Source organism: Uranotaenia lowii, chromosome 3, assembly GCF_029784155.1.
Source record: "Uranotaenia lowii strain MFRU-FL chromosome 3, ASM2978415v1, whole genome shotgun sequence".
Classification (NCBI taxonomy): Eukaryota; Metazoa; Arthropoda; class Insecta; order Diptera; family Culicidae; genus Uranotaenia; species Uranotaenia lowii.
The window spans coordinates 355,392,206-355,417,138 of NC_073693.1; the positions used below are offsets into that span (position 1 = coordinate 355,392,206).

The 24,933-nt window shown below is 37.8% G+C and overlaps 1 protein-coding gene across 3 annotated transcripts in view; it reads right to left on the bottom strand.

Moving 5' to 3' along the window:
* Positions 1-24,933, bottom strand: part of LOC129756308 (V-type proton ATPase subunit e 2-like) — a 404,689-nt gene that overhangs the window by 116,277 nt on the left and 263,479 nt on the right. Inside the window, exon 1 of one of the 3 annotated variants that reach the window (XM_055753154.1) lies at positions 1,753-1,756. The exons of the other annotated variants lie outside the window; for them this stretch is intronic. The gene's annotated coding sequence lies outside the window, so the exon portion shown is untranslated. Of the gene's footprint in view, positions 1-1,752; positions 1,757-24,933 lie in introns of those variants that run through there. 3 annotated transcript variants of the gene reach the window in all.

Consider the following 24,933-nt stretch of genomic DNA (forward strand, 5'->3'; position numbering starts at 1 on the left):
ATTTTATGTTTTTTTTATTTTTCAATTTCAGTGCTGCTAAAGCGAATAATTCTTCCAAATAAAGACGGGAGAGATGTCGAACTTATCAACTGTTCTCTCTCACTCTTCCACTCATTCGAACGTTATCACTTGTTCCTCTTAGCTCTGCAGAAGTATCAAAATAAAAATAAGAAAGAACGTATGTGTACAAAGCAAAAGGTAATAACAGAAAGAGAGAGAGAGAATGAGAGGGTGAGAAAAAATAACAAACAATTCTTATCAATCAGGTAATCAGTGCCAGCGCCAGTGCATCCTTTCTGCCATCGATGCCCAAACGAAAGATTTCAAAACGCCGGTGGTGATGGTAGTGATAGAACCGGATCCTCTAAATCGCAGCTTGACAGAAAGACTCGCAGTAGAGGACATCACTCGCGTGGGCTTGGACGCTGTACCAGACACGAATCCAGCTGGCACGTTTCACCTCCTGAAGTAGAATATAACACATTTTTAAAGAAATTTCATCTTGATCAAAGTGTGACCTTGCCTGTGGGTGGAAAATAATTAGCTGTAATTCTAGGAATTCGCCGTACCTGATACATGAGAATAAAAATTCACTACGGTTTAAATTAGTAGGTTATCATTTTTGAAAATGTGAGGAAAGTTGACCCATTTTGTCTTTTACCCTTGTTGATATAAAGTTAATTACTTAATGATAGTAAATTTTACTTATCTATCTAAACAAATCGGTTAACAGCAAATAGCTTATTGAGAATGAATCAAACAAAAGATAAGGAATACTTGACATCTACAACTTGAATTATCAGTTTTTAGCATTGAAACGCTAATCGCTAATTAGTCCGCTTACCAATTTCTTTTCTCACTAACTAAACTAACGGACTCTCCACTATCTGGTAGGAAAAATCATATAGGTATAGGCACTCTTGATTAATTAATTGCACTTGGCGGAGTTTGTTTATTCGTTAGTTCACCAAAAATTTAGTGAGAATTCCCGGACATCTTAAGCTTATTCAGCCTTTTCGATAAGGGATTTAGCTGAAAATTTCTGTTTCTTTCGATACATTCACGTCTCATAATCAAGCTGAAAAGAAAGCTAATCAATCTTACAGTGAGACTCATGAGAAAAAAAACCAATTCTCAAGAAATTTAACTTTCACTTACTTTGTTGAATGCTCATTTCTATATTGTATTATTTCTTGACAGTATGGAGCAGGTTCATAATAAATTAAAATTATTCTTTACTTACTTCGATCTACTTGAAGATTTGAACCAGAGCCCTTCGAATTGCGAGTCTGACACGGTACCACTAAGTTCGTAAAATAGTAGGGGAGTCGAAACACAAAAGCAGCATCTTTTTTTTTTATTAGTTGATCGCCCAGGTGTTAAATCCCCCTGGGTTCCAAGGCACGGCGAGCCACCGCGTCCCCCCAGTTTGCTACTCTGGGTCCATGGGTGCAATTGGACGCCTCATGATACAATGCTAAGGAACACTGTACCCCCTACGCCATAAAGTTCATCTGGGGTCACTGATCTTATTTCTCACCTCTAACTGTTTAACACACTATACTTCAATAGTAGGAGGTCGATTCGCGCTAAAGCGCTCCGAGGCAATACTCGTTTCCGAAACCACAATCAGCAAATACCTCATTCCAACACGACTCGATGCACAACCCTAACGAGTTAGGATCCGACATCTCAACGTATTAAAAAAGGTCCTCATTTAGCGCAGCTACTAACTTTGCGAATCTAGTCCAGGAAATCCAGAAAGACAAAGCGAGTTGTCGACGACACTTTCTCTAGTAGTACACGCGGGTCAGGAGGCAAGACCCCCTAAGCCACGTGTAAGAACTCCTCCGAACCCTCTAGTGTTGACTTAAGTCACCACTCAGTGCAACTATCCAATTTGCAAGTCGGATGTCTCACTCCCCGAGGCGCAAATCGAGCTGTAGACCGCGCTCATCAGGTCGCACTCGCGCATCAATTCCCGAAACGCGTGTCGAACCCTGACACTTCCGGCATAATACTGTGCCTCACTGACACTGACGTGTTTGACACGTCTCCAAGTGATTGACCCACCAAAGCCACCACTTTGCGCATTTACTCATTTTTCGACCCACCGAAACGCAAAACGAGTTGGCGATCGCTCTCCCTCCGGTCGCATCCGTAGTTCAGGGACAGGACCCCCGAACGCGTGTTGGACCTTCACCCTCACACCCGAGTACTGGGAACTGAATACCCGGGGGCACCACTTCTTCCGCGCAGATTTGGCAGATCAGTCGACGGCCTCTAGTGGGTTTAGTGATAGTTCTCTTAGCCGTACATCTGCAATCGCCGAGACTTGCAGAAACGTTTACGCCCTGGACCAAGAGGAGGTGGAACTACCAGCCCAGCATCACCAGGTGCATAGAAGTTCTAATTTGGTGTCGTATACGTATGGAACATGAAGGTTTAAGAACCGTTCATTGGAAAGCACATACCTAAGGGTCCGGCGCCGATTGACCAACGCATAGTGCTGACCTCCACTGCTGGCGATCCGGATGTCTTCACTTGCTGCCAGCCAAGGTTTTCGTCAACTGTGCGGATTTCAGAGGCTAGACTACGCTCTGCGAAGTAGTTCCAACTCCCCGTGGTGCAGAGTCGAAACGTGTCTACAAACTCGTCACCTGTGGGCGTACGGCCAAGAGAACTACACGTCACACTTGGTGCAGCCAGCCTGCCGACGAACTGCGTGCCGAGTGTGGCACAAACATAGTGCAACTGGGTACCTGGTACCAGTGCTCAGTCGCAAGAGGGAGGGATCGTTACGCGTATCGGGTAGTTGCGACCCTGATATGAGGGGCGACCAATCACGGGTACATCCTTCGTTGCAGGTCCGGATGGGAATTATGGCCAGAGGCCCTAGGTGGACTTTATGGTGTAGGGGTACATAGTATCATGAGTCATCAATTGCACCCATGAACCCAGAGTAGCAAACTGGGGGGACGCGGTGGCTCGCCGTGCCTTGGGATGTAATCCGTAAAAAGGATTTATCACCTGGGTGTCAACTAATTGTTGTTTATTGTTTATAAAAAAAGACCATCTGACGTAAGTGTCTTAATGGTTTACTTAAATCTAAGTCTTTCTAAACTTACATTATGAGTTTTCCAATTAGCTGTTTCTTAACTGGTCACTTATGTTAGATTCGATCAAGCGTTTAAATGTTGCAGTTGAGACATTGAAGTCAAAGAGAGCATAATTGCGTAAGAAGCTAATTTTTGCGGAACGTAAAGGGTTGTTGCTTCCATAGCGTGTATTTCTCGATTCCAGTGAAAGCCAGTCACGGTTTCGTAGAGCTCTTTCTGGGGCATAAATATTACAGCGGGAGAGTATCCAAGAACAGTCGATTTCGTTTCTGAGAATTTTTGCCACAAATAGTGATTGACCGATGGAATGGCGATCCGACAGCGTGTGAAGGCCAAGTAGAGCGCAACGTTGTGCATAAGATGGCAGGTTTCGAGGATTATCCCACGGTAGATCACGCAGAGCATAACAAACGAATTTCCGTTGAACCGCTTCAAAACGCGCTACCCATGTAGCTTCAAATGGCCACCACACAAGATTTGTAGATTCTAGTATTGAACGGACCAGACAGCAATACAGAGCTCGTAGGCAAACAGGATCTGTAAATTCTTTACTCAGACGTATGACAAATCCCAGCATTCGGTTAGGGGACATCCATAAATTACGTAACGCTCCTAGGGTGCGGAGTAAGCTCGAGCGTTACGAATTGTGACATAGGGGAGGGGGGGGGGAGGTATGCTTATCGTTACGTAACGATTTTTTTCCTTAAAAATTTAAGTTAGTGTAATAGCAGCGATTTTGATGTCATGCATTTTTTGCAGAATGATAAACAAAACAAACTCAGCTTAAAATTTGTAGGCTTCAACATGACTGGAACTGGTTTGTAAGTTTTCCTCTTCTGAGATAGACTCCTTTAAATGTGTAATAAATATCCGTGAAATAACCGTTGGAAAACCAAATATTAGGAACATTTACCCCCAAGAACTGAATTAACCGGAAATTTTACTATTTTTTCTCAATTGATTTAAAAAATGCAATTTTGATTATTCCGACGAAAATTACTAAATGGAGTATATTTTGCATAACAAGTTATATTGCAGTGAACAAGCACAGAGCAACTCGTGACAATCAAATTATTTTATCAGATCAGAAAGGCATCATTAAGTAGGTACTAAGAAGCGATGTGGATAAATAATAATTCCGTTTTGAAAAGTGTTTAAATTTTTTGTTTTAAAATCTCTTTTTGATATTTGAAAATCAGTATTCAAAAACCTGAGAAGATAGGGGGGGGGGGGATAATTATCAGCGTTTCGTAATTTTCCAAAGGACTGAAGCAACTGTCAAATCACATATAAACAGACCGTACCGACTTTTTGGAACCAGAACGTCAGTTCCCCTTTGATTTCAATGGCATTTTGGTACCAAAACGTCAGTGCGGTACTGAAATGTCAATTCGGAAATTTCTATCTCTTTCAGCCCCTTGTAATTTTCATAGGGGGTACGTCGAATCGTTACGATTTGTGACATACGGGGAGGAGGGGGTCAAAAAAGTGCATATTTTGCGTTACGTAATTTATGGATGCCGCCTTAGCCTTTTCAAGTGTAGCACAGTAGTGACACTTAAATGTCATATGACTATCCAAAACAACGCCAAGGTCCTTCATTTGATCAACACGATGTAGAAATTCGCCCTGAATATTGTAGTCGTATAAAAATGGAAGTTTCTTGCGTCCAAATGTTATGATACAGCACTTAGAGACGCTTAAGGCCAGTAGGTTAACAGCACACCAATTTACAACCGTATCGAGGAATCGCTGTAATATCTGACAATCTGCCAAGCTGTTAACGACCAAAAAAATTTCAAATCGTCCGCATACATGAGTACTCCGCATCCAACAAGCAGCATGTTAATATCATTACAGAACAGGGTGAACAATAGAGGACCCAAATTACTTCCTTGTGGTACCCCTGAATTCGGAATGAAATCTGGAGATTCAGAAGATCCAATTTTTACAACAAGACGACGATAAGTTAAGTAGCTTCTTATCCAGGCGCATAATCTCTCAGATAATACCAGGCGTTTTAACTTCAAAAGTAAAATTAAGATTCACTGAGTCAAATGCCGCAGTGATGTCCGTGTAAATAGCGTCGACTTGTTCGCCACAACCCATACCGGATATGCAGAATGATGTAAACACAGCTAGGTTTGACGTAACCGAGCGTTTCGGGAAAAAAACCGTGTTGATTGTCCGAAATCCAATTTCGGCAGGCTAAAAACATAACATCGTTAACAATTCTCTCTAAGACCTTCGAGCAGGCAGCTAACGATGTGACACCTCGATAATTACGGACTTCTTGCTTATCACCTTTTTTAAAGATTGGGCTCAAGAAGGATCTTTTCCAGAAGGCAGGAAACTGATGTTGTTGTAAGGACTTATTGAAAATACAAGCTTTACAAGTAAAGTGCAACACTTTTTTAACACACACGCAGGAATTCCATCCTGTCCAGCTGAGGTAGAGTACTTCAAATTTTTTATAGCCTCGAAAACCATTTCCTCGGTTACAACAAAAACGTCGAGATTTAAAACATCGGTGGGCAATCGTGTGACAGCTTAGCTAATTTGCAGTTGACGATTGAATTGAAAATACAATGGAGAAATGCTTTACATTTGTCAGCAGGAAATATAGCAATTCTGTCATCTAAACGTACCTCCGCAGAAAGACCGGATTCCTTCCGTTTGTTATTCACGAAATTCCAAAACTTTTTCGGGTTCCGACGAAGCTCACTTTGAGTACGATTTACATAACGGCGATAGCATAATCGGTTGTAGATTCGATATTGTCTGGTAGCATCGTTAAGTTTCATTTTAATGAATGGGCATCTAGAATTACTAAATGTTCGTAGAAATTTCGAGCGCAGCTGTTTCAATCGTTTTAAACGAGAATTTGTCCAAGGAGGTCTGAGTGGAGGGCGAGCCATGGGTACAGATTTGTCGAACACATCGTCCATAATTGCGCAGAATGAATTCACGGCTACATCCACACTAGTACATCTTTGAAGATTTGTCCAGTCTACTTCAGATAGAACTAGGTTCATCAGGTCAAAATCAGCCCTACGGAAGTCACGTGCAGATGGGTCGAAAGCCTCTACAAAAGCGACCGGATTCGGGAATGAAATGATGAACTCAAGCAGAGGATGATATACGTCTATTGGTACAACGGCATCACTTGCTTCAATATAAAAGACTACGCCGCCACGAGCTTCTTGGCCTGCTTCTTCTTCGATGCCCATCTGGAATCCAGTTTAGCGTCGCTTGGTCTTTCCGACATTGACTTTGAGACCTGCTGCCTTGGAGCTTTCGGTGAGGTCGTCGAGTTTGCTCTGCATGGCTTGTTGTGTTTGAGCGAGCAAAACAGTATCGTCAGCCAGGTCAAGATCGTTCTGTTGCTCCATTGTCGAAGGATTCCACGGCAAACCTCGGTTTGGTCTACAGTCAATCGATCCAGTCAAGATCTCATCTACTACGCTGAAAAAGAGTAGCGGTGATTAGATAAATCCTTGTCTCACTCCAGCAGTTACCGAGATTGGATCAGACAAGATACCGTCGTGCAGGACCTTGCACGAAAATGCCTTCGATGAAACGAACTAGTTTCTCTGGGAGTCCTCGTCGTCTAAGAGCAGCCCAGATGTTTTCGTGGTTCAGTAGGTTGAATGATTTTTCAAAATCAATGAACACCAGCAGAAGAGAGTCCTGGAATTCGTTGATTTGTTCCAGTATGATTCGTAGCGTTGTGTGTGATGTGGTCCACACATGATCGTCCGGATCGGAATCTCCGTTGATCCGTTTCAGGATAGCTTTGCAGAGTACTTTAGAGTTGTACAGATCAACTTTATGCCTCGCCAGTTACCGCACTCTAGTCGGCTGGGAATGTTGCACTATCCCAGATGTCAGCGAAAAGACAGTGCAACATTTGTGCTGACAAGGCAGAGACCGCTTTCAGCCTTTCAGCAGGTATGCAATCGATCCCAGGCAACGTGGTCCTTTATGTATTTAAAAATTGAAAGTTTTTGAAAAGAGGTACTAGAAAATCGATAATACATCCCCTATCTTTGGACCGAGAGAAAACTCCTGATTATAAAATATTCTCGCTCGAGTCGAACCAGCCAGCACATGTCCTGCCATGTGCAAGCGACTTTAAAATGTTTATTTCTTCAATATAATAAACTGCACCTATCTGCAAAATGTGATGTAACAATTGAATCGACGGACGATGTTGACAAACACATATCAAAGTGCAGAGCTACTTTTACGTAGGTATTCGATCATAATGTAATCAATTGTATTGAAAATTATTTCGGAGATCATTTTTCTAAAGTCAATGGCGATCTTGAAGATGTACGATGAGTCATCTTCAAACAACCTTTATAGATAACTTAGGGATCTTTATTCGGAAAAGATTGAATATCAATTTTTTAAACCCGATCATGTCTCAATCAATGACAATATTGTTTGAACGTCCAATTAAATTCGATTTACACAATTGTTTTTCAAAACTTTGACAAGATGAATGTCAAAATTTAGTTCAATGAATTCCATTGTACATAGTTCCCGTTTTAATTGCGCAAATGCAATCCGAAATCATCTTACATCACAAAAATCGGAGCTCCTCGAATCCCGTTGATTATGAATATAATGATGAAACTATCGCAAGGTTTTTCTTCTGAAATTATTTTCCCCTGTCTAGTTGCGGACGATGCTTGAAATAGGAAATTTAACCAAGCGCACCGCGACTGTCGCCAGTTGCTTCTACATGGTGATAAGGATTCCAATCAACCCTCCTGAGACTGGTATACCTATGAAGAGGAAAGAGGAGATTACGCCACTCCCTCTATTCACTAGTAGAAGTGCAAAAAAATAAACCTCATCCACATACTGGATCATCCATCGAGCGAATGATCCTGGTGAATGTGATTCGCTGATTATGGTTGGTTGGTGTTTTAATAAATATGGTTGATGTTCATATTTTGATTATTTGTTTATAATAAGCTAAATCTGATAATACCTTTTGGGGCAATTAAAATCCACCCGCCTCTCGGATGCTTCTTTTTTGCAGATTATTTCAGGCAAGACTGCTGTCAGCAGCAGCAGTTTTTCGAAGAAGCTGGGTGGCTTTTTTAAAGATCATATACCTCCGTGCTCGAGGCATGAGTCAACCACGTGCTATTTGCCGACCTAGGATTAGTGGGATTTTCTGATAGAGATGGGCAGACGGGTTAAAGTAATTCATAGGGAATATTACTCTATTCCGTCGTACGAGCGATTTTGGTTTACATGCTGTATTGCAAAAATGAGTGATATTAAAATTAAACTAAAACATATGTTCCGAATGATTGAGGCAGGCGCCACAGACTTCACTGCCTGGGTACTGGCTTTCAATTTTTGGCTAAAGGGTGATACGGTCAAAATTTGGTCAAGGAAAAACGCGTGTAAATCGGTGAAATCGTTTATTTAAAAAATCAAATTAAACTTCTTTTTCAAGTTTAATTAGTATATAATTAAGGAAAAATATTCAGTTAGGCTTTTCCAAATCCGAATTGCCGGGCCTTACGCTTAACCCCTGCCATCAGATTTTGTACAGCCACCTTGTCCACCTTCTTCGCTGCAGAAAGCCAGTTTGTCTTGAACTACTGCTCGTGCTTAGCAGTTTTTTGGTCTTCTTTAGGTTCCGCTTGCGATAGCCCAGTATTTTTTTCAATTGGGCGGATCTCTGGCGTGTTGGGAGGATTCTTGTCCTTGGGAACCACCTGCACGTTGTTGGCGGCGTACCACTTCATGGCCTTTTAACCGTAATGGCGAGATGCCAAATCCGGTCAAAACAGTACGGAACAACCGTGTTTCTTCAGGAAAGGCAGCAGACGTTTATTCAAACACTCTTTCACGTAAATTTCTTGGTTGACAGTCCCGGAAGCTATGAAAATGCTGCTTTTCAAGCCACAGGTACAGATGGCTTGCCAAACCAGATATTTCTTCGCGAACTTTGACAGTTTCATGTGCTTGAAAATATCTGCTACCTTTCCCCTTCCTTTTGCCGTATAAAACTCCTGTCCCGGAAGCTGCTTGTAGTCGGCTTTGACGCAGGTTTCGTCGTCCATTAGCATGCAGTTAAACTTCGTCAGCATCGTCGTGTACAGCCTCCGGGATCGCGCTTTGGCCATCGTATTTTGTTTATCATCGCGATTTGGAGTCACTACCTTCTTGTAAATCGATAGTCCGGCTGGTTTTTTGGCTCGATGCACGGTTGTAGACGATACACCCAGCTTATTTGCGGCATCTCGGAGAGAGAGGTTAGGGTTTCGCTTGAAACTACCGGTAACTCTTTTTGTCGTCTCAGCTGCTTCCGGTTTTCGATTTCCCCCAGATCCAGACTTCTTGGCTGTCAACAAACGTTCCCCAAACACTTTAATTACATTTGTAACGGTTGATTTGGCAATTTTTAGCGATTTTGCCAGCTTTGCGTGCGAGTAGCTCGGATTTTCGCGATGCGCGAGCAAAATTTTGATACGCTGCTCTTCTTCCTTGGACGGTATTTTGACAACTGAAGAGTGAATTCCATAATCAAAATAGGAGCAACATTCTACACACACACACCTTCAAAATGAGGGGTGTTCAGGTTTTTTAAATGCAAAATTGAAAGAAATATGTCAAGTTGATATTGACCAAATTTTGACCGAATCACCCTTTAAAGCTTTCTTTTCAATATTTCATTTAATATTTCACAGAACAGGAAATGAGTACAAAATAAAACTTCTGCAAGTTTTTGATATTTAGTCTTTTTAACTCCCTTCGGGCCAAGCGAACCTACCTTTCCTAAAACTATTGATCTTCGTCTTCAATGCTTTTTATTTCATTTTTGAACTTAAAGGAATTTAACTATTGAAATTCGAGGGTAATTTAGTGGTAACTGAATAAAAATGCCTCTGCATTTTAATACGCATCTCAAATATTATGAAAATAGAAAACAAGTGAACATTCTTCAAAATAAAACAACACTTCAAGTACAGATCCTGTTTGTTTTTGGCAATATTCTTTCTTGGCATAATAAATAATTTCAAATAAAATATTAAAAATGACAAAAAATAAATAAAAAGTGATGGAGAATGACAAAAACGGCAAATATGACATAAAAATACAAACATAAACAAAACAAGAAAAGTGATGAATTCATCTGAAATTGATCAAAAAATCAAAAATGAGTCTAAATGGTTAAAAGTTGTATGTATGTATGTTGGACCCACCAGTGGCTGATAGATCTTTCAACCCGAGTCGGTACGGGAAGTCTCGATCGTTCATTCAAATACACAGAAAAAAATTATGACTATTACGTGTCATTGAAAATGCTTACCTTTAAAGTAAAACTGCCTGTAATCGAAAAAGCACAACAATTTAAGTTGATTTGATCAAAATAAAATAAAAAATCATTCAAATTTACAGCAAATGTCCTGTAACAAAATGGGGCATGACATTTGCCGTAGTTTTACAGGTCAAAGGCAATAATTTTTAGTGAGCAGATTTTTTACAGGCTGATTTCAAATTCCAGAACAAAGAAAATTAAGGTTGTCAATCAAAATCACAAAAGTTAGTAACTGCTCGACTGTTTGTTCCGTAAAGTGATCGTGCTATGGAGACTTATCCGAATTACATCCGGTGGAAAAGCTTCGCGTTTGTTGTAGGCCACAAAGCCGTCCGGAAGGCAGATAAAAACAATCTACCTTTCGTTGTGGGTCGAGAACGATCCCCCAATGGAAATCCGTCACAACCTACAATCAGCCGAGCTGACGATCTGTAAGTTTTTGTTTAATATTTATTATCATCGGATCACATATTCATGAAATTGCGCAAAAATTCTATATGGTTACATGGTCTCTGTTTTCTTATAAGAATTGAAACTACTCGATAATCAAAACCAAAATCGAGCAGTTTCAATCGAAGCAATCCGGAATTTGTGTTGTCAAACGCACTTGTATGAGTGTCAATTGGCTGTTATGTTTCTGCATCAGTTATTTTGTTATATTTTTTTCCGGGCACAAAGTGCACGCTGCACAAGTGACGGAGGGGCCCCAAATTAGTGCACCATCGAGATTTCTTCAGCGTTGCATCTGCATCGACCGACCAAGCCCGGTCATCAGACGTAGTCAAAGTTCGAGCAGTCCCGGACGTGAAGTGAACGAGCTGAAAACACCGGACGACATCGTATCAGCCGAAAGTGAAGAGTTGAACCGAGCCCTCATTCAAACGCTGCCTCTTTCGATTTACCCGCAATGAAGATGAAGATAAAGACTACCTGGGACAAGGAGACATTGGCCAACATTACGCAAAAAACACCCCACTCGTGATTCCAACATACGATGCAATAATGTATCCCGCCAGTGCCTTATGATTTCTTCATTCGGTTTAATATTTTATCGAAGAAAAACAACCAGCTGTTGAAGAAATTTGTAGACCAGGGGTACCGAAATTATCAATGCCCAAGTAAAACGACATAACTAGTAACTTCCTGTCGGCAGGTTCTCCGCTGTTGTGGTACCGATTTGATCCGATGGTGTCTAAGTAAGTATCTCCACTATCATCTTATTTCTAGCGCTGAAAGATTTTTTTTCTCCCAGGATACACACAAAATTTTCGAGGCCGGAAATTAGCAATATTTTGCTCAAATTTGACCAGCTAGAAACTTAGCAATCAATTTAGCAAATTTTTCGAACTAAAATTTTAGCAAACGACGGAAAAATTTAGCCGCCGCAATTTTTACTTACTTTTTTAGCAAAAACCGGAGGAAAAGATCGCTCCGAACCTGAAAGTTCAATGTTTATTGTTTTTCTTTGCAATTTCGGAGGGTATGTTCGATTATTGAATAGAATACAAAAATAAGTTCACTTTAAATTTATTTTGCTCTTCATTTCGACACTTCATTTAACACTTTTCCTAAAATGAAACTTATTTAATTCCGATCCTGAGAACGTACATTCCGGCGAGCGAAATGCCAAGCGATCTGTACCGGGGTTGTGCTGGACGCACCGCATTGAAATTTCAGCTATGGTCCCTCTGGATTTTCGGACTGTTGTAATAAAAACCCGAAACCCCGCCGACAGCAGCAATTTAAAAAAAAAAAACATAAATTAGAAATCGGAAAAATTTTACACTTTTTGATCGACTCTTACCTCTACGCATCCTGCATCGATTTGACTATCGTTTGTCGTTAACTTAGCCACCAAAAGAACTGCCAACATCGAATTTTCGGAACGGCACTGAATCACGTCGGTTTGGTTTTTTGTCTCTACCGGCAGCGGCTGCTGTCTAGAAACATGGCTGCTAGAAAACCTTCATTTTACTAAAATCAAGCAAAATAAACTTTTTTATTGCTAAAATCAAGTAAATTTAGCCTTTTGCTAACTCAACAGTAAAAAAAAATGTTTGCTAACGGAAAGTAACAGCGAAATTTTGCTAAGTGGAGCCCCGAAAGTTTTGTGTGTACATCAAACTGCTGCAGCTGGAAACTTTAAAGTTCCAAATGGTAGCAGGAATTCGTCACTATAAACTCATCGAAACACTGGAACCAAAACAACGAACCGGTCTTATATGCCTTGCTGCCGGTGTACACCGGTAAAGTTTGGCTGCGGTTTCTTCCGGTGATGGATATCACCACACTGAAAGAAAAATCATGGTATTCTGAAATAAATAAAAATGTTTAATTCTACCATACGTTGATATTGTCGATATAAATAAATTTTTGGTGATTTTTACCACTTTTTGGTTAATTTTACCATGCGGGGCAGAAAAAATATGGTAAACCTAAATGAAAATAGAGGTTTAATTTTACCATGCGTAAAATTTGTTTATAAAAATGAAGTTTTAGTTATTTTGACGATCTTTTGGTTAATGCTACCATGCGCGCCAAAAAAAATGTGGTAAACCTTAATAAAAAAGAAGTTTAATTTTACCATGCGGATCGTTTTGTGCATTTGGTTAAAGTTTTGGTTATCGTGACAATACTCTGGTACATTTTACCATGGATGTCAATAGCCAAAATGCTTTCAATCAGTTGTGTCACTTTGTTTCCTCCTTGCCATTAAAACGGCTTTCAATTTTTAATTATTGTTAAAAACTTTGGAATCAATATTGATTATGTGCTCTGTGCTGCGATCTTGAAGGTAAAGTATTTTGGTGTGGGATCTGCGACGAAGGATATCACTTTTTATTTATGCACAGAAGGCCATTACAATCTGAAGTGCATCAACGCATGAACGCATCATCGAATCACCGCTAATTTCAACAGTTCATAAAATGTTCAAGAGTAAGTGAATTTTATAAGTGTTTCTGCAAATTTTTGTTGACATTTTTTTAAATTTCATTTTTAGCGCACGGGGCGACGATGATTCAAGAAGGCAAAAATATAATCTTTGGACAACGGCGGAACACCAGCGGAGGCCAGCCGAACAATATTAATGTGAAAAAAATAACTTGGATAATAACAGTGATGGATAAATAAACCAGATTTTTTTTAAATTTTAAATGGTTTCATTGAATGCATGGATAAATTACCATTATATTTTGTCATAATTACCATGGCATGGTAAAATTGTACGTCGTAACGCACCATAACGCATACACATGGTAATTTTAAACACACTCATGTTCAAGATAATAAAAAACGTACTCAAAAAAAATCCATCTGTTTTTATTTTTAAATTAACCCTTGGATATGGTAACGTTTACCATGATTTTTCTTTCGGTGCATCTATCGATATCTGGGGGTTCCACGTAGCCGAAGCAAAACGCTAGATGTTCTGATTGATCACCTGGGTATGGTAACTATCTATTATAGACCACTTCACATTACCATGAGCGCCGGATAAAGGATCAGCCACAACTAAAAAGCGTCTGGGAAGTAAATTTTAAAAGTTTATTAACGTAGATTTTTATTATAATTTTGTTGTTTTGTTTTTTGTTTTGTTTCCAAAAGGTTAGAACGGTTATTGGCTCGCTAAAAGGACGTCCACCCAGACAAATGAGCCCTAATCAAGCAACTCAACATTCATCTGGTTTCCGGAGTTGACGACTGGTCTCGTTTGGTGTATGTAAGACAGTATCCTTTTCTTGAAAAAAAAATTATTTCTATTAGTTTTTTAAAGGTTTGATTAGAGGTGATTCGTTAGGGAGTTTCTCGGGTCGAATTCTATATTCAAAATATTTAAAAAAAAAAACTGTTGGTTATGAGAGACGATTGCATTAGAATTCGCAGATTTGTTCGAGCAGTAATTTACGGTAATCTTAAACTTTATTTACAAATGTTTCCTTAACAAAACCTCAATCAGCAAATAATGGTCCGAAGTCAGAATCTGTCCCGGTACCGATTGGCGGTGTGTTCCCGGATTCCCCCGCTCACGCTCTGTGTGTGACTTGGTTGGGCTGCTTGAAAACTGTTCCCTGAATCTTACGTAGGTCTCATCTACGGCCGACTGCTGGACTAGATGAGCTGCGGTGGACTCTCTCCCCAACAAGAAAAAGATGAGCTGCATCCAGATGATCGGCTAGATCCACGAGTAGAACTCGTTCGAAATATTCATCTTCAAGATAGCCAAGGACGAGATGTTGGAAAACACTACAACGTGGTCCTGGCGATCCCGCAGAGAATTTTCCATTACAGCGTAAGAGGACAGATTTCTAATGTAGAAGAGTAAGTTGAAGTAATTTTTTTTTCAATCTAGTAGATAATATTGTTAATGTTTCTTTCGTTATAGTTACGTCAACTTAGCATCGAGCGATCAAAAGCCGTTCCGGATGTCGAGCTCTTGAAACAGGCAGAGAAAACACAACCCACAGGACACAGGGACCAAAAATGAGAGGGTTTTTTTTATCGATTTCGTCGCCTTTGTTGCAATCATTGGTCAATTCTCCAAAGGCGCTTCACTGTTCAGAAAATAACACAAGACAGCTAAACGGAAATGACAATTGCTCCGAAAACAGCGGTGCGATAAATTTCAGCACCAAGGAGGAGGAAGAAGAGGTAACTTTTTTTTCACTTGAAGTTCAGAACAGATTTTTAACTTTAAATTTTGTTTTTCTAGCTCAAAACAAACCGGATAAATGGGAAAATGGTATACGGTTGGCTTATTCAAGAGCCTTTCCTGATATCGAAGCATGGAATTGTTTGCATCGATGGAGACAAACTGGCCGCCGACAAACTTGCTGATTTGGCTAAATTTAAGCAACATTTGACGTGGCAACGGAGATGGGTTCTTTTAAGGTGCAATTCGATCCAAGCGTTTTCGTTCGCAGGCGTAGTGTGTAGGAGAATATGCGGATGTATACACATGATGAGATGAAATAATAATAAATAATGCTTATTGCAAATAGATTGTTTTTATTTGGAAAATTGCCATTGAATCAGCTTACTAAAATATAAGCAAAACAAATTCCTATAGGAACGTTCTTTCCAAATTTACAGCCTGTAATTTTAAAGCAGCCTGTAAAAAAATATGATCACGTAAAAATAAATGTCACGTGATTTTTTTTTTGACCTGTAAAATTACGGTAAAAGTCCTGCTCCTTTTTGTTACAGGACATTTACCGTAATTTTACAGCAAATAATTTTTTCTGTGTATTGTTCATGTTTAACAGATCAACAATTTTGCAGCACTCCCAAGGGGTCCGTTACCATACCACTAGCTTAGGACAGGTTGGACTCATCTCACTCCCTTCAAACTATTCGGAACAAATGAAGAATCTTGGAAAGGTATTTAAGTTACCTACTCAAGATCCCAAATTTGCCAAGATACTCCGGCTGACTTGAACCCACAATCCATTGTATATCAGTTTTCCGCTCGTTTGATGCCCTATCCATTACTATTTTATACAATGAAATTTGAAATGATCAATGCTCTAAGTTATAATAAGCTGATGTGATTGCTTTGTTGAACAAAAACTCTTCTTCCGCGACCTACTTCCGTCTTGATGAAATCCAAGCAATCGGCGGAAAAAAAATTCCGACGATGGCACTCTTATTTCATTTATTACTAGCTGATCCCGTACGAACTTTGTTTCGCTTTTAACTTTAAAGCTGATAATTTTGTATTTGGTTTGGTAATTGGGACGCAGTTTCACCAAAAAATTTGTTTAAAATACTAAACAGAATTTGTAAGCGACCTATTTGCTTGTCTACCAAACGGTAATTTAAAGTAAGAAATTGATTGAGCGTCGAGAAGAGCACCCGTGTACAAATTTTTGTCTTTTTCGGATGCATAACAACGAAATCTTGTCTAAAGTATTTTAAAGGATTGACGACCCCTTTTCTGTCATCTGATTAAAAATTTTAATTCATAAATCAATTGTCCGTTTTGTAAAACACCCGTGAACGAATTTCTGTCTGGATCTCATGCATAATAAAACAATTATTGCAAAAACATTAAACAGTAAATGTGAACGACCCCTTTTTCTGTCGTCTAATAGAAAGTTTGTTATCAGGAATCGATTCCTCGTCCTACAAAACTCTCGTGTTTCAATTTTTACTTCGATATGATGCCTAACAACGTAATTACAAAAAAAAAATCGAAAATATTAAGACGAACTCTTTTACTGATTCCTTGTCATGTGCTGTAAAACTCCCATGTGCAAATTTTCATTATAATCCGATGTATAATCAAGACAATGGGGCTTATTCTGAGAGTCACGTGACGTGATGTGCAAAATTTCACATCGTTGTGCCGACTCCAGAAACCACTCTAGGCTAGAAGATTCAGCTCAAATGTCCTGTGATCAATTTTTGGAGCTCATTCATACTAACGTTTCTCCTCTGAAACATTTCCTGGAATCAGGATAAAGAAGTGAAATTTTGTAAGTCACGTCACTCGACTCGCAGAATAACCCCCAATATAGCAAAAACAGTGAACAGATAATATGGACAACCATTTTTGTCGACCCCTGACTCGAGATTTGAAATCTGAAACAATTTAGCGTCCCTCAAAACTTCTATGTGGAAGTTTTCATCTCTATCCTATGCATAATAACGTCAATATCGCAAAAACATTGAACAGTTTATATGTACGACCCCTTTCGCAGACCCCTGAATTAAAATTTGAGTCCTGAAATCAATTACTCGTTCCTTGAAACTCCCACGTACCATCGTTTCCATCTTAACCCAATGTATTTTTTAAGCATTAATATCGCAAAAACAGTGTTAATATGAACAACCCTTTTAGCCGATCTTTGAGCCTGAATTTGTAATCTGGAATCGATTGATCGTTCCTCAAAATACTTTTAGGCAAATTTTCATTAAAAACAGATCTATAATAACTCCAATATCGCAAAAACATTGAACAGTTGATATGGACGACCCCTTTTGCCGACCTCTTCTGCAAAATTTGATAACTGGAATCGATTGTCCGTTCCTTAAAATCCCCGTCTGCAATTTTTCATCCCAATCTAATGCATAATATCGCCAATATCGTTAAAACATTAAAAAGTTGATATGGACGACCCCTGACCCTGAATTTAATACCTGGAATCGATTGCTCGACCATCAAAACACTCATGTGCAAGTTTTCATATCAATCCAATGCATAATAAAGTCAATATAGTAAAAACACTGAACAGTTCATATGGACGACCCCTTTTGCCGACCCCTGACTCAAAATTCAATACCTGAAATCAATTTCTCATCTCTCAAATTTTTGTCACAATCCGACGAAAAATAACGTCAATATCGCGAAAACAATATTTGTCTTTTATGGACGACTCCCTTTAAAAGGGGTCATCCAAAAATCTGAAAACATTTTTCATCATTCCTGGTCCTAATGAGTATCCATGCAAAATTTCAGCTCTCTAGCTTTTAAGATGGCTGAGCCTATAGAGGACAAACAAACAAACCCACAGAAATTGCTTTTTATATATATAGATAGATATTTTCCCATTTGAAAAAAAAAAAGAACTTTTTGAGAATCACTAAAATTTCTCCATCTTCAACACTGATTCAAAATAACTTTAGTCAAATCTTCAATTCAAATCGAACAAAATTCCTTTCTAAATAGACATCTTCATTCGACAAATCAACAAAAAATGCACGGATTGAAGTCGATTTCTATTATCGGTATTTCCGAAAAACCATCTCACCAACACACCAACAATTTTTATTTTTTTAAGACAATTATTTACTACAATGACTTACTTCGAAAAAAAATTAATAAAGGGAAACAAAAATGTTATTTAGAAGCCGCGAAAAAAAAACTACCATTCTCAAGCAAGGCCAATTTTGCTATCGAGTATTAATGAATGAAAGTTTCCTAAAAATAACGTTATGATATTAATTATAACTGTTATGTAGAAATAAGAGCAAGTTCACTGGTGTTGGGAAAAAGTGGTAGAAATTTTGACAATTACGGCACATTTTTGAAAATTTTGCCATGCAAAAACATTTTCAAGATCTGTAGCCTTCTAGTTTTTTTTACAACACGTGTTGTATTTTCGCATGCTGTGATGCAAAAATAGCAATATTTCTATCACATACGGCTGAAATAGAAACAGTGTTGTAAAAAATTACAACGCTCCACGATCTTGAAAACATTTTTGCATGGTAAAATTTTCAAAATGTCAAAATTTCTACCACTTTTTCCCAACACCAGTGAACTTGCTCTAAGTGAAATAAATTTGAGAAAATCAGAAAGGTTGTTGAAGTTGAGAAGCTGTTTGAACTTTTATGACATACTTTTTCAACTTAGGCGTGATAAAGAGTAATTTTTTTTCTGATGATATGCTTAAATTCCCGTTTTCCCGGTCTTCCGGCGAAGCAATGAAATTTCAAACATATTACGGGGCGGCACGGATCGATAGCCATCCTGTAAAACTTATGCTTCGAATGGCTAAGGCAATTTGAAAATTAAGTGCCGTAAAACCTTAATCAGAACAGCAAATTAGATTCAATAACCTGCCCCTAAACTGGCTTCGCATCAACGAAGAAAAATCCCTAACCAAATTGATCGGTTCCTATGCGAGGCAAACGAGGTACCTACTACCGCACATTGTGTATATGGGTCTGTATATGGGTCTGATGGCGGAACACGTGAAGATCACGTGATCGATGCATGTTGTATTATGCACCACGCACTGCCACTAAATATACAGTGGTGGTTCCAAAAACTGGTCCTTGTCAAAACCGAGTCTAACTCGGTTTCGGTCGATTCATCGCTCTTGGCCTGGTGCCGGCTTAACTTCTCACTATACCTATGGTTGTCCCCAGTCAGCCAGACACCATCTCGATATTTTGTCTATCCTCCCTCGGCAAGGGCGTAGATTAAAAGACCACCACAGTACAATAATACCTATACATGACGATTGTAGATATGGTGAACCGGATAAGAAGCGAGACAGTCCGATCATGTAGTGTCGTCCGTCAAAAGGGCGGAAAAGAGCATAAAAGTCGAGAGAAAGAGAAAATTATCGAAGGGCTGTAAATATTTTTTGAGATGCTTTGAATTGGAGATCAGATCAGGCTCAATGATGGGAACTTCCAATTTTAGACGGCAAGTCCCTTTTGATGGTGATAAATTCCCCATAATCAGTCACATCGGTCACAAACTGGACGGTCAACTGAGCTATAACCATAAGTCACAACTTAAAATTTTCCAAAAACAAACATTTATAGAAAAAAAATCTTACTCAAAATTTCCACTGAACTCCCATGGCATCTATCCATCGATTGTCAAAGTTGGGCAAAGAGCTTCGACCAAGAGTTTACCTTCTGAGTGATAACCTCGATTTCAGAGATCAATGCTTCATCCGGCTACATCTGGCGCGTGGCAACTTGTTTAATGTCAGAGAAAATTTAAGGTACAAAGTTTGTGTACAAAACTTTTCCATAGTTTTGACTTGCCGTTGATAACCCGATCGCATAAACCTTCCCATTGAGGGTGTTCAGTATTGTCCGTTTCTGAACCGGAACGCTCTTTTTTGCACCAATATTTGCACTATTTGATTGAAGGGAGAAAACAGTAAATATTGCTTTGTTGAGAGCTTCCGTTATTCGGTAACAATATTCTTCAACCTCTTAGACATCGTGTGTCAGCCATCAGCGGCACGAGATTTTAATTGAACCGATTGATTATCGCTTCAGAACAATATTTGGCTCATTAGAGAGGCAAAACAATCATAAAAATCGCTTGATCATTCCACATATCCCATTACTTATGATGTTTAACGTTATGTAGTTTTGAGATTTCAGGAGGGAAACACCTTCAAGCGTTCCTAATTCGAAACAAAAAAGCATTTTTTTTTAAATTTTGATTCAATAACTAGAATATATTTTCAAACCTAACCTCTACTCTACCCTGCTCTACTTTACTTTACTTTACTCTACTTTACTCTACTCTACTCTACTCTTCTACACTCTACTATACTCAATTTTACTTAACTTTACACTACTCAACTTTACTCAATATTTCTCTACTCAAAAATTTTCGTCATTTTTATTGTTTTGGTTATTTATTTTTAATTTTTATATACCTATTACTTTTGTCATATTAGTCATTCTTATCGACTGTTTTTGTAATTTTTAATTTTCCGTGGTATTTGGTCAATGTCAATTTCACTAATTTAGTCAGTATCGTTATTTGCATTTAGTTGTATTATTTTCAATTTTTTTTGTTAATGTCATTTTTTGTTACTTTTTTGCGTTTTTTATTTTCTCATTGTTGTCCTTTTTGCCATTTGGGTACCTTGTGTATTTTGTCATTTTTTAAATCCTGTACATTCTGAATTTTTTTTTCCCATTTTTATCACTTTTGTTTATCAAATTTCTTTTGTGTAAACTTTTAAATTTTTATCATTTCGGTCAATGTTGGCGTTCTTTCAACTTTTGAAATCTTGGAACATTTTTCTCTAATTTTGTTACTTTACTTATTTTGTAACCTTTTTGGAGCACGAGTAGGCGATGGCTTGTTGTTATCACACGTGTTTTTTTTTCGCTCTGTCGCGGTGAAAATAAAATTTTTGAAGTTTGAGTCATTGTGAAATTGTGAATTTTTCTTGGGATTAATGGATCCGCTGCAAGAGGAAACACACTTCCTGCTTCAACAATTGGTGAATTCGGTCCATGACCCTTCTTATTCTGAACTGATGTTCCAATCCGGGAGTTTCTACTTGAGACTTCTCAAAATTGGAAAATTCTTAAATACTGTTAATTGGTTTAAAGAGACGTGAGATGATCCCCCACATTTTGAGGAGAGCCCAGGAAAGTTTTTTTTCTATTTCAACCTACTTTTTAATCTAAGGAAGAACAATTTCGAAACCTTTTGAGGGTTTAATTTATAATGATGTGTTGCAATTACTATTGACACATTCCACCGTGACGTGAAATCGCTTTTCCGGACTTTTCTGCACTGTTATCATTCTATTACACTGATAAATTGATTTACACATTTTGCAAAATTTTTTCACACACTATTGGCAAATATATGGAGCTGTCAAACTAGAATGCGATTTTTACACACCATGCAAGTTCCAAATTTACACATTATCCGGAATTAGCGGATATGGCTATAATGTGTGAAACTGGCCCATCCATTAGTTTGCAAACTGGAAGAAGATCCAAAACCAGTTGAAGAAATCTTGCGGCTACGATTTATTTATAGAATTATGGTAAGTTACTATCATTTTCAACCATAAAACGTCAACCCGTGTTGATTTTTATTTGTATCTTTCAGATCATGCTTTGAGGAAGCTGTCACCAGCCGCTTGGAGAAACATTTCATGGAATGTTTCGAGACTTTAAAAAATGTAATTCCTACCAGAAGATGCTCACCAAATCGAATATTCAACTTAGTGTAAATAAAATACTTTGAAAACCAACCAATGTTTTGTATTTTTAATTTTGGTTCGAATCATGAATTAAAATTGCGACCCTCCGCTTTTTTTCACACATTTTTTCGTTTTCATCGCTTTTTGCATAATGTGTGAAACGCTCACATTTCGTTTCCTTGAGCGGTGTTTCACAGTAATGTGCAGCAGTACCTTCACACATTTAATGTGTTGGTCTACTTATTTCCATAATGTGTGAAATTTTACACACTAAAGTGTGGAATGTTTTGTCAGTGTAGTCAACCAATTTACTTGAAAATAAAAAAAATTGTAGCAAACGGTCGCAAATTGAATTTCCTTCAAAATGAATATAATTTGGTCATTTTAAAATTTAAGTGGATTTTGTTGTGATTGATTACTTTTGTGACGTGAATTCACGCTAGAATTAACCATTTCGGACTTAAGTACATACATCTTTGATTTCCTGTTCTCTCTGTGGAGATAGAATATCGGTGTCTTCGAATGAGTTGTAAAGAAAACAATTACTCACAATTTGATATACGAAACTTCTCGATTGAACAACAACGAACGAAGTTATGCTGATTTGAAGTTGTGACGTGAATTCACTCAGTTCAAACAGAACAGGGTAGTTGACTGAATTCACATCACGAAATATAAAGTTATACTGTGGTTATACTGAACCATTCTTTGGAGTCTTCAAATTTTATGTACACTTTCAAAAACGATATTTTGTTGTTCCGACATTTACAATCATAAATTTTTAATATCTGCACCTAACTTTTTCCTTATTTTGATTGGCACTTGAATAGCAACATATTGAGGGATCATATGTTAAAATTACTACTGTCTTCATTTAAAGATTTATTTGAAAAGAATGAACTTATTAAAAAATCAACTAATTTATGCTCGATTTGTAAAAATACGACCATCTGGAGGGTCAAAACAGCTTTCAGAGCACATTTTTCATATAAAATTTAACAAAAAAAATCTAATTTTGTGACGTGAATTCACTCATTCGCGCTGTTGTAACTCAGCTAGATTCCAACCGATTTCTATAGATTTTAGAGTTTTAGAATCGTCTTATCATTTTCAAAGTTAATCTCATTTTTTTATTTAAAAAAAGTCAGAGTTTTCTTCCCTTTTTTGTGACGTGAATTCACTCATTTGCGACTGTTTTTGTTCGCTTTTCAAACCAACTACCGTAAACTGGGGGAACTTTGATCACTTTTTTCATTCATTTTAGAATATTTTGGAAGCGGTTGCTTTTTAGTAATATCTAAAAGCTTTAAAACCCTTACTAAGGTGAGGAGTTTTAAACATGATCATGGATTGCAGTAAATTCAAACGACATTTGTGGTCATAATTAAATGTTTGTTACAAAACCAGATTTCGATTTTCGGGGTAACTTTGACCACTATGGTTTTTACGTATCTCAACATCTTCAAATTTATTTTTTTGATGCCATAAAGCACAGAAGGCTCAAAAAATCGATAAAAGTAATTTTTTTATTCGACTCAGTTGAATTTTTCAACGTTTTCTTTCAAAACCAAATATACTCGAAAGATGGACAATGTTGCTGCATACATTTAGGGGCAAAAATTATTAACATTTTTCAATATTTTTTGGCCTCGTAAACTAATAAAATTTTACCTTCATTCAATTCCCTCATTCTCGTACTGTTCCCACGTTCTTTATTTCTTCAAACTTTACCATTTGATAGGGTTTTTAGCCATTTTTCCTATACAGGCTTTTTCATGGAAAACGACCGTTTTTTTTAATATCCAAAAATTATCATCAAATGACCATAAAAATAACACTGAAACTTAACCTAAACCAAGAAAAATAGTTGAACTTTCACATGAAACAACCCATTTGCTCCTAAATGCTTAAATTTGATCAGGAGAGATGTTTGTTTGTGAGCCATCAAAAAACCAGATATTTTAAGATTTTAAAATTATGTTTTAAGTAATATAAAAAATCTCCTAATAAAAACCAAATTTAGCTTATTTGTACCTCCATTTACAGGCTTTCAAACGTAGTAAACAGTTTTCAGATATTTTAACTTTATACTAAGTTAATGATGATTATCTGCAAAAATTTCATGTTGATCAAAGTTACCCCGCTGATCAAAGTTCCCCCAGTTTACGGTACATCGGATATAAACAAATTCTTTTTTCTACCAAATGAAGCCAAGTTTTTTGGCTTCTGAACATACTAAAAATATTTCCAAAAAAAATCATCCATATATTAAAATTAATGATTTTGTAAAAGTTGTCAAAAATACCACTTTTTTCAACAAAAAAACTGATTTTCAAAATCAACTAAAACATGTGTAAAAAAACTTTTTTATCTTTTTTCCTTTGGTTTTGTGTGATTTAAATTATCAAAATTATAGACAATTTTGAAATTTTTTGATACGCGAACGGATAAAAATTACTTTTGAGCGGTACAAGCGCATGGAATGTGCCATTGTGTGTTTAAAACACGTGACTTGAAGCGAAGTGAGATGCGTATAAGAATTTAATTGAAATTGACGTACAAATAAAAGGACTCTTCAAATAATGTTGCGCCTTGGAACCAGACAGCTTGTTCATATACTCGTTTTACAAATCATGTTCCAGGTTTGAAATTCGCAATATTAATCAAAGTTTTCTTTGCTAAAAGTAAATCACAGTTAAGTTTTGAATAATATGGATTTTCGGGTTACTGTGTCTGTCATGAATGTGTGGTTAAAGTCACAAAATGTTAAATAATTATATCGATGTTCAAATATGTATTTTTTCTACTCACCTGGATGCTGACAAGATTTGGCTGTGTACACAGCAAATTTTTTTTTTGCTGGAAACCAGCAAAATTTTGCTGGTTTTTGTCCCGCTGACTTTCCAGCAAAATTTCCAGCAATTTCAATTGCTGGAAAAAACAGCAAACGTTAATGCTGGTTTCCAGCAATTCAAATTGCTGGAAAATCAGCAATCCAGATTGCTGGAAACCAGCTATTTCTTTCAACACAACC